General features: G+C 35.3%; 1 long non-coding RNA gene across 1 annotated transcript; it reads right to left on the reverse strand.

Annotated features, from left to right (window-relative positions):
* Window positions 1-2,553: 2,553 nt before the first annotated feature.
* LOC127976436 (uncharacterized) lies at window positions 2,554-4,838 on the reverse strand. Its single transcript, XR_008157789.1, has 3 exons — window positions 4,076-4,838; window positions 3,559-3,649; window positions 2,554-2,677 (listed from the first exon to the last, which is right to left on the reverse strand). It is a non-coding gene; the product is annotated as an uncharacterized LOC127976436 (long non-coding RNA).
* Window positions 4,839-10,827: the final 5,989 nt, after the last annotated feature.

Here is a 10,827-nt window from a genome sequence, read left to right on the forward strand (position 1 = left end):
CTAATTAGCAGAAATCAGTGTAAAAATGTCCTCTCACCCCTGTATCTTGCTCCCCAGGTGCTGGACATCAGTAATGTGCCTGCTCTTGGTTTTAATGCAGTACAAGATCCACGTTGATCATTCCTGCTACATTCTCAGTTATCCCTCAAGTGTTTGTAACAATAAAGCCCATGGCACCATCTTGTAATGCAAAATAATTAATCTCGTAACTCCCTTTCTTTCACAAAACAATTGCCATTTGTTACTAAATATAAACAATAATAACTTTCTGGTGTACTGATGTCCCAGATGTCATTAATCTGATCAAATATTTTTATGTCTTAAGTAAAAAATAATCCCAATAATGATTATGTAGTTTTTCCAAGTCTAAAATAAACACATATGAGCCTACCTAGTAAAATGATGTATTTACCAAGAATCTTCAGAACACAATATTCATCATATTCATTTTATTGAAGCATAGACTATAAAGATGATAAAGTAGCATCAAGACAAATAAGATTCAAGGAAAATAATTATTCATAATCAAAAATACATTAACCTCATATATTAATCAGTTCACACAGATGAGTGATGAAATGTCCTTAAAAGTCATAGTCCCATCCAGTCAACTGTGATACAGATCATGTGATACATATAAGACATTGGATACTGTTTCAGAAAATAATGATTCCTTATCAACACATCTAAACTGGTTTCATCGTGATCTTCTCTCGTGTCTGGAAACAGCTTTTGGTTGATATCCAGCACTGATGTGGTGTAGCTTGTTCTCAGCCAGAAGATTAGATTAGATTAGATTCAACTTTATTGTCATTATGCAGAGTACAAGTACAGAGCTAATGAAATGCAGTTAGCATCTAACCAGAAGTGCAAGAATATAGTGTTTTATATACATAAAAGTGCAGAGTAAGTAAAGCTATGATATACAGAATTTACAGTGGAGTTGCTATATACAATATTGATCAGAGTATATACAGAATATAAATATGAATTTAATGTAGGGATTGTATGTACATTATGAACAGAGCAAAGAAGAATTATATATACATTATGAATAGCAGGAACTTGAGAACAGTGGTAATAAATACAGTTGAATGGGTGTGCAAAAGTATAGTTTAACAATTTATTATATGCAAAATAATAGTAGTGCAATTATATTTATTGTAGAAATAGTTTACTGTGCTTGTACAGTAACAGCTTTAGACAGTTTATAGTGTAATGGATTTAACCATGTGCAGTCTGTGCAAAATATGAGTAGTGCAATACATGTATGTAAAGTACTGTGACCAGTGCAGTAAAAGAGCAGGTGCAGGTTAGATAGGTGGTGTGGTGTTCAGGAGTGTTACAGTCTCGGGGAAGAAGCTCTTCCTGAGTCTACTAGTTAGAGAGCGTAGGCTCCTGTAACGCCTGCCGGATGGAAGGAGGGTGAAAGGTCCATGGTTAGGGTGAGAGGCATCCTTGATGATGTTTCTTGCCCTACCCAGACAGCGCTTCTGATAAATGTTCTCTATGGAGGTTAACTGGGTGCCAGTGAGATCTTCCAGTCCTAAGATCCCAGACCTGGTCAAAGTGAAACAAACAATCCAGATGAAGTTGTTTAATGGACATAGAGCTCATCTTATGAGTAACTATGACCCTTGTAGAACTGTACACTTACCATTCTTCAAGCTGTTTTAAGATCTTTTGAGAAGCTTTTTCTCTGAACACAATTTACCACATCCTCTTCTTTCACTCCTTTCAAGAGCATCACTTGGTCAAAACCCCTCATTTGGCTGATGAGACCATCTGTACAAAGTAAAATTGTTAAAATACTGCAATAAACAATTTCATTATGCAAGAATTTAGAAAAAGTTACAGAGGCAAAGGACTTGCTCATGAGACTCCATTAGCATGTGTAGTTCTCAGAGACTCTAGAATTCATCTATTGTTGCAGTAAATGTGTTTTCTTCCTCTAGAATCTTTCTCCAGAGCTAATGACTTCTCTCACAAATGTGTTTTAGTCTGTGCAGTGTAAGGCTTTGCTCAAACCAATCAACTATCAATTCACAATTTATAACACAACATTCACAAAACAGTGAGATAATGTCAATTGGTGTTTATATCAATTAAACCACTTTTATGACACTTGTATGCTTTTAAGAATAACAGGTGGTGTTTTTTTAAAACTTTAGATTAAAAATGTTCCAGTCAAAATTTGCGAACATGCTATAATTATTATAGCTGTATCAAATAAAATAAAATAAATATAAAAACATTGGAAAGAATAATAACGGCTGACATGACCAGTCCTGTGAGAGATCATCATAAAGTCCTGTAACACAGCATTGCTTCAACACACACATACCAGAGGACTTCTGTTTGCTTGAGCACAAGATGACCATCTTCATTCCTCATCCTGAGCAAATCATTTCCTTGGTCTTCCTTCTCTTCTGTGAAACAAGATAATCTTACTCTGTGTGCAATGAGCAATATTGCTCATTAAACATATAATTAAGTTAATTTAAAGTAAGATTCAGACCAGAGCATTTGATGAGTAAACAAATGTACCTGGGAAGAGCTGATTGTGGCAAGAGTCGCTGAGACTCAGTAATAGCTCTTTTAGTTTTTAGGAAGGTTTGTGAGGGTTGGCTCCCCAAAAACTTCTGAAAAAGAAGAACAGCATTATCTGCAAACAATCCTGTAAGACAGAAAGAAAGGAAATATTATTTCATTACATGCAACTTATACATTACTATATACTTTAACTTATACATTACTTATACATTATTTTTTAGACCATGAAAGCATTAGTGAATTATTAAGACTTTGACGTGCGACTGTATTTAGGGATCATTTTAAAGACTTTTCCCCTTTCCAGATACCCACACTTGAGGTCTTATTCACTTGAGAGTGTGTGTACGTGACTATGAGACTGTCCCCGGTCTTAATAATGCCAAAGCACGGTGTCCTTAACACACACTAAACCTCTCCAATACTGCTCCGGAGCGCTATACAACGCTTAGTGTTTCCCATCATGCATCATGTTTTGGAATTAATGTGAGACTTTTTGCAGGGGTTTAACAAGAGGTCACGCAACTTTCCAATGTTTGTGAAATATTTATAATAATAATTAGAAATTGAGAATAATTTAGTAGTAAAACAAAGTGTTGCATGTTTTCTTGGTGCACAGAAAAGTATATTTATTTTGTACATCATTTGTAACTTCTTTTTATCACTTAATTAGAAGCACCACAAAATAAATTGTCATCTTTAATAGGGTTAATAGGGCGCTAATTTTAGCGCTTTGGGTTCTAGAAAAGCACATTAAAATGTATTATTAGGGACTATTGAAAAGACATTTAGAAGTTTCTTTTAAAATGCAAAGTTGAAATGAACTTTGTCATGTTAAGATCGACACACATTGTGATCTTCATGCTCACTTGGGCCAAATAAAGGAAATGTGCAAAGATGGCAAGTGTGGGTATTTGGACCGTACAACAGTTTAAGAAACAACAAAATGCTGTGCAAATGATAACAACAGGAATGTTTGATAAAAGGGACAAACTATCACAGACCAACCTGCCTCTGCAGCTTTCTGTCTTCTCCATTTCTGAAGGAATACCTCTCCACAAACACCACTGGGGTGACTGCTTACTTTACGTCTTTTCAGCTAAAAAATTAATACAAGGGGAAAGAAAATAAAACAGAATTATATACAGAATGTTAATAGTGATCTGTGAGCAAAATATTTAAGATATAAACAAATATGAATTGAACTGCAAGATGGGAAAAATGTTTTTTTTTTTTTTTTTTTTTTTTTTTTTACATTAAAAAGGTATTACAAGCATGGTACAGTAAATGTGATTACTGTGAAATAAGTCATATAAAAGCACATTAAAACACTACCATTACAGTGGTACAACTATAGTTAATTTGGTGATTAATGTGCTATTACTATACTACAGTAAAGCTACAGTTACTGTGGTAAAAAAAAAACAAAACAAAAAAAAAAACATGGTAAATGTCTTGTTTACTGGGTTTTACCTACTTTTGTAGGTGTCATGGTTACCATGATTTTACTACAAATACAACTTACATCTTTGAACCTGAAATGAATATAAAACGGATCCCAGGTCTGTGGCACGTCACGTCACGTCACGTGACCGATAGAGTTTAACCAGTTAGCAGCTGTGTTCATTTAGTTAAACACAATGAAACTCAAAGACAGCCTCGGATGACCGATGTAATACAGAGAGTAAACATAAGGCGCTCATCTGATTAATAAAGAAGACAGAATACGTTTTAGGACAGGCATTAAAAGAGCATATTTACTACTACTCACCATAGACTGTATAACTCACCCAACCTGCGGCTCTTGCAAACTGATGGAAAGTATCGCGATGTGTGCTGAATGAGACTTCTTGAACGTCATTTCAAAGCGATAAACATCTCATGTCAGTGACGCTAGAGGCGCTTGACCACGCTTCAGTTTTTGACGCTTTGGGGTTGACGCACAGCGCGTGATGCGCGTAGTGGGAGGGGCGGCGCTGTTTATTAATTATGTATTATTATTATTTAGGTCTTTCTGTGTTGATTTGCTGTTTATTAATATTTTTAAAACTATAACGCTAAATCTATCAACATTTATTTAGATGTTATCATGTATTCATTCATTTCTTTATTTTAATTATATTATTTCGGTCTTATTACAGGTGAAATATTACAGTAAGCCAGAACACTGGCCGAGCGGGGCTCATTCTAAACCCATTAGCGGACATTCATATCACAGAATCTGACAGCGATCAGAGGCTCATCAGCGACAGCATTTTTAAGAAGCCTTTACAATAACCTTAATAAAAACTTTTAACTTTAGAGTCTAAAGTAAAAAAATAAAAAATAAATAAAAAAAATAAATCTGTAGGCCTATCGCTAATAAATAATTTATTTATTTTTAGATATTTATTGTTCTTTTTATTTAAACTAAATTGTTTCTTAATGTGAAAATGTGTTACAGTTATGTGTCAAGGACTTGATATTGAATTCTGTAATAAAAAATAAATAAATCTAGGCCTATGAAAAAAATAAAAATCAATGAAAAGTAAAAAAAGAACCATTGCGCATTTTACAGCTAAAAAAGTTTTAATGTGTTTTTGTCACCAGCAATACAGTATGTTGCTCAGTTTTGTACAGTAAGTTAAGCTCCGATTTTTTTTTTCAAGTTTCAGTGAGTTTCTTCTGTTGTCCTGTGAAAAATTAAATAATAATAATAATAATAATTAATCAGAAAATATTGTGCTGATGCACGAAAGATGCCTCCAGTTGAAATGCATTAGTTTAAAAAAAGTGCTGCAATCATGAAAATAAGGAAATAAACGTGTGCCTGCCGCGAATAAATAGATTAAATTACGTGACAAAATCACGAACTGCCGTGAGACTGGGTTTCCGTGTGTGGACCACGGAAGATGAGTGTCATTGACTTGCGTTAGAGTTATCCGTGATCTCAGCACAGACTCACTCCGTGCTCGTATCACAGATTTTAGTTAGGCTAACAGAATCAAAGTGAATTTGTATGATGGCAGGACAATGCAATAGTTACAATAACAGTCAGGTTGGTTATGGTATTTGGTGTTGAAAAAAAAAAAATACTTCAATTGTTGCGTTTCCAGATGAGATAGCACGTTCATTGAGTGAGGTCTGTACTCCATCACTGAAACGAGTTTCCGTGTACGGACCACGGAAGATGAGTGCCATTGACTTGCGTTAGAGTTATCCGTGATCTCAGCACAGACTCACTCCGTGCTCCTATCACAGATTTTAGTTCTGACTATAGCCAAAATGTGTGTAAAACGCCATCAAACTGGATTTTATGATGACAGGACGAGAAAAAATGCCAAGTTAATTACATGCCATTGCAACAGTGTCGACGAAAAGCTTGTAAGTTCCTAAACAAGTGAGTGAGGTCAGGTTGTGGAGGTCCGTGCCATCACGGGACTTTTGTAACTGAAACAAACGTAATTTTTATGATGACAGGACAATGCAATAACTACAACAGCTGTCTGGTTAATGTCATTATGGCATTTGATATTGGAAAAGAAACAAATACGTCAAATGTTGCGTTTCCAAATGAGAAAGCACGTCCGTTCAGCGAGTTCTGTCCTCCGTCATTGAAACGGGTATCCGTGTGTGGACCACGGGAGGTCAGTGTCATTGACTTGCGTTGGAGAAATATCCGTGGCCGGGTCACGGAATTTGGGGCAATTCCGTGATGGCTTCACGGATTTTGAGTTAAGGACCCGTGGACATTTCACGGAATTCTGTGAGACCAGGTTGAGAAAGCATACAGAATGAGGCTCTCCCCCCGACTCTCACTCAAGGCTTAATTACTTTAATTCCCAAGACACAATCTGGTTTCTTGAACAAAAGACACATTGTTAACAATATAAGGTTGATTCTTGATTTATTAGATTATTCAGACTTGATTCAGGAGGACAGCTTCATTCTTTTCTTAGATTTCTATAAGGCTTTTGATTCTTTAGAGCACCAACTTATTATTAATTCATTAGGTAAATTTGGTTTTGGGGACATGTTTTGCAGAGTAATTAAAACCCTTTACAATAATGGAAGTGCTTTGATTAAATTAAAGAATGGCACTTCACCAAGGTTTAGTTTATCTAGAGGAGTGGGACAAGGTTGTCCCCTTTCTCCCTATTTATTTCTTCTTTGTGTGCAGCTACTGTCAACTTTTGTATGTGAAAGTGGTATTCAGGGTCTCCGTGCAGCAGATCGAGAAATATTTATAAGTCAATTAGCAGATGACACCACCTTATTTTTGAGAGATGCTTCCCAAATCCCCATAGCCATTAATTATATAAAACTGGTCTCTGGAGCTTCAGGTCTTAATCTAAACATAAGTAAATGTTAATTAATGTCTATTAAAGATTGTACAGCACTCACTATTTATAATATTCCAGTTAAATCCGAGATTAGATATTTAGGCATTATGATAACTAAAAATCAAGATAAAAGATTTACATTGAATTTTGATCCGGTTATAATAAAAGCCCAAAGAAGATTGCTGGTTGCAGAGAGACTTGAGCTTGAGAGGCAGAATACTGCTTGTTAAGGTGGAGGGAATCTCCAGGCTTACATACTCTGCACTCTCTCTATATGTGGACAACAAAATTTGTAAATCAGTTGATAAAATCCTGTTTAATTTTGTTTGGAAAAACAAAATCCATTATATTAAGAAGTCTGTATTAATGAACACGTATGAGCATGGTGGGTTGAATTTCCTTGATTTATCTTTCAAAATTAATTAACAACACTTTCAAAATTAATTGGATTAGATTAGTTTTTGTGTAACCCAAACTCAATCTGGAATTTTTTCCCAAATTACTATTTTTCCAAATTAGGTGGTCTCCCTTTCCTATTGATCTGTAATTATAATAATGCTAGAATCCCTTACAATTTATCTAAATTTCCCAAACAGGCATTACTTGCATGCTCATTAATCTTTAAGCACAATTTCTCCCCTCACCGGTACTTCATTTGGAACAATCAAGACATTTTATATAAGAGAAAAGCTTTGTTTTTTAGTAGTTGGTTTGAGAAAAACATTCTGATTGTTTCCCAGTTATTTAACTCAGAAGGTCTTCTTTTAAGTTGCGAATAATTTTTATGTAAATTTCATTTTCCAGTAACTCCCAAAGAATTTTCCATTGTCATGAACGCTATTCCTGAAGGAGCTATTATGCTTTTAAGGGACTCTGTTAGATCATCCAGCACTTTATCTATTTCTTTAGACCCATTTGAAATCCCAGTAGGTAAATGCTTTCTGTCACCTTCTTCATCAGGTAACTTTAAGATTAGATCACTTTTTCAAAAGGAGCTTGTAACAACTCCTTATGTTGTGTTTTATTGGAGGAAGTCGATCATATTGATTGGAAAAAGTATGGAATCTGTCTTCGAAATACATAATAACAAACAAGGTTAGAGAGATCTCATTCAAATTATTACACAGATTTTACCCAACTAAAGTGTTTTTGATAAGATTTAAATCAGACATCGATACAAGCTGTTGTTTTTGTGGTGACCCTAATGAAACAGATGTACATCACAGCAATTTTGGGTTGAATTCTGTAGTGTTGTCAATCGCAGTGTGCGCCATGGTTTCTCTCTGCTTTTTAAGGATGTTTAAATGATGCTTTGCATGTAATGTCACCTCTTTGCATGTGATGTTGATATTATCTGTATTTGTATCTTTGGTACCTTGGCATTAATAAAAAATAAATAAAAAATAAAAAAGAAATGTGGAGGTAGGAAATAAATGAATGAATGAATGAATAAATAAATAAATAAATATATAATTAAATATAAATACATAAATATATACATAAATAAATTAAGATTATTTATGAATGAATAAATAAATATGTATATATTTATTTCTGCATCTCTGCATTCATTTATGTATTTAATTATTTAATTATGTATTCCACAATTTATTTATATATTTCAACATTTATTGAATTGTTTAATTTTGAGTAATCTGGCCCTCCACAGTAATGTAGCTGTGAATAAATAAATGAACATATTCTGTCTGGAAAAAAGTGAGAAGCTCCCTCATGTGGTGACACAAGGACAAGACTCTTGTCTCTGCTCTTTATAATAAGAAATGTTATGCTGCCATCTGCTGGATGTATTGCACATTGTAGGGTTAAACACTCATACAAATGTCTTAAGTTTATTTGATGCCAAATTTATGTATTTAGAACAGAAAACAATGTTTATTTACAGATCTTGTCTGAATAGCCTTCTGCTGTTGTACACAATCAGTTCAGTTCATTTTATAATGTATTAACAGACTGTTTATTGTACTTTAGATTAGAACATCATAATAGTGACGTAAAATCCACCTAATATTGTGCACATTTATTTCTTTAAAAAAAAAAACATTAAAATGTGCAGTTTATTCTAATTTATACATTTATATAAAAATCATTTTAAAATAAAGTTTCAGTAAGTGAGCAGTCAGTCATCAGTGCTTGTGTCTGCTGTGTTCAGGTTCAGGTTTTGATGCTGAATATAAGCTGCAGTGTTTCTGTATCAATCTGCTTTAAGTTTAGTGTGACTTTATCCCCACACTGACTTCTGACTGACACAAGTCTGTCCTCAGTGAAGTGTCTCTCACGCTGGAGGAGGAGTCCCGCTCATCAGCGCTCACACTTTATTGATATATATGGAGAAAATAAAAATGCTGCTTTCTGATTTGTCACTGATTGTGTTTGATGATTTCCTCTGTTGTGTCTAATAAGGTAACAGTGAGTGTCATTGGCAGCTGTGAGTCTCTCTCTCTCTTTAGGGGGCTGACAGGAGCCAGTTTCTTCAGTGTGTTTGAGGGAGCACAGGAGAAACTTGTGCTGACAGTCAAACAGACGTGTGATGAGCAGAAGATGATGGAGGGATGTCTGACACTCGTTTTACTCTTCACTATAATCACTCTAACCACATCTGGTGAGTACAAAATAGACAGTAAGAGGTGAAATTATACTTGTTTAAATGAGAAGTTTATCTATGTTGGCCTTATATCTCTTAAAACTGAATAGATGTCTAAGTACAATCTACAAATTTTATCTTAAGATAAATAGTTCATTAACTGTGGATTACATTTGAGCTTTTACAGGCTAACAATTTAATGAGAGGATTATTTGTAATATTCTCTCGTCCATCTTGAAGTACATATTTGTATTTACAAAATTTTTATATCTTATGTTTCTCAACATTGCAATATTCTTCTTGTAGGTGGTTACATCTTTTTCTCTCTCTTTCATGTACAGATTTTGAGACTGTTAGGTTGGTTGGTGGTAACAGTCCCTGCAGTGGAAGAGTGGAGGTTCTTCATAATGGTCAGTGGGGAACAGTGTGTGGTGATAACTGGGATGAGACTGATGCTGCAGTGGTGTGTAGAGAGTTGGACTGTGGAGCAGCTGTAAAGGCTCTGCGTAATGCTCGTTTTGGACAAGGATCAGGACGGATCTGGATGGATGAAGTGGCCTGTAGTGGATCAGAGTCAACACTGAAGAACTGTAGATCAGAAGGATGGGGTGTTAGTGACTGTGGTCATGGTGAAGATGCTGGAGTCAAATGCGTAGGTAAGCCAGTTGGTATAATTGCTTTAAATGTTTTATTATAAATATGAGAGCTGCCAGTGTCCTCTGTAGACAGCTGAATTGTGGGATTGCTGTGTCTGTTGTGGGATCAGACTGGTTTGGAGAGGGAAGTGATGAAATCTGGGCTGATGTGTTTGATTGTGATGTGAACATTATGCTACTGGAAGACTTAATCTTATACAAAATACAATATTTATTCCCTATACATTTCCGACTGAAGATTAATGATTGTGTTATTTAAATTTTGAATTTACTTATATAAATGTAATATTGATGTAAAGCATATTTATTTTCCAATTGTTCCTCTGTGGTCTTTAACACATTTGCAGTATTTTAGTAAAATGTCAGATCTTTCACTCAGATTCCCCTCTGGCTCTTCATGATGGTCTGGTGCGGTTGTCTGGAGAGAGACAGTGTGAGGGGGAGGTGGAAGTTTTCATCCATCAGGTCTGGAGGAGAGTTCTGCTGGACTCCTGGAGTCTCTCTGAATCCTCTGTGGTCTGCAGACAGCTGGGCTGTGGCTCTGTGCTGAACTTCTCCGGCTCCTCTTCATCCAGTCCTGAACACAGTCATGAGTGTGTGACAGGCTTCCAGTGCTCTGGGAGTGAAGCTCATCTGGGGAACTGCAGCTCTCCACAAACTCTCAACTGCAGCTCCACACAACAGCTGTCAATCACCT

This window comes from Carassius gibelio, chromosome A4 (genome assembly GCF_023724105.1).
Source record: "Carassius gibelio isolate Cgi1373 ecotype wild population from Czech Republic chromosome A4, carGib1.2-hapl.c, whole genome shotgun sequence".
Classification (NCBI taxonomy): domain Eukaryota; kingdom Metazoa; phylum Chordata; class Actinopteri; order Cypriniformes; family Cyprinidae; genus Carassius; species Carassius gibelio.